We start from the raw sequence: 629 nt of genomic DNA, 5'->3' as shown, positions 1-629 counted from the left end.
TGGGGGGAATGTTGGGTTGGGGGGGGGAGGGGGGACATGTGAATCAATCATTCCGAGTATTGAAGATTGATTATTATTAGCAGTCCTCCATTTGCCGGCCTTCAATCAGTTCTCATTGTTTCCTTCTGTGACGAGTCCTTTAGGGGCCCGGCCTCCCGGAACATAGAGCCACGAGATGCCGGTGTCACCCGCCAGACCGTATAGAGTCCACACTGGGGGCCCGGCCTCCCGGAACATAGAGCCACGAGATGCCGGTGTCACCCGCCAGACCGTATAGAGTCCACACTGGGGGCCCGGCCTCCCGGAACATAGAGCCACGAGATGCCGGTGTCACCCGCCAGACCGTATAGAGTCCACACTGGGGGCCCGGCCTCCCGGAACATAGAGCCACGAGATGCCGGTGTCCACACTGGGTTAGGGGCGTCAGTGGCAGATCCTCTCGGTCATCTCTCTCTGTAGATAGAAAGGTTTCTGGAATGATTTGTATTCTCGGGTCGCAGTGGAAGAGAACATACCGAGGGGTCAGAAGAGCCCAAAGAAGACAATACATCGCCCCTCTTATCCCTGCACTATGGGGCCCCTGAGAGGTGTGTATGTCATCCCCTCTTATCCCTGCACTTGGGGCCCCT

Source organism: Nanorana parkeri, unplaced genomic scaffold, assembly GCF_000935625.1.
Source record: "Nanorana parkeri isolate BGI_ZX_2015 unplaced genomic scaffold, ASM93562v1 scaffold4719, whole genome shotgun sequence".
Taxonomy (NCBI): Eukaryota; Metazoa; Chordata; class Amphibia; order Anura; family Dicroglossidae; genus Nanorana; species Nanorana parkeri.
This window is presented reverse-complemented; position numbering follows the sequence as displayed.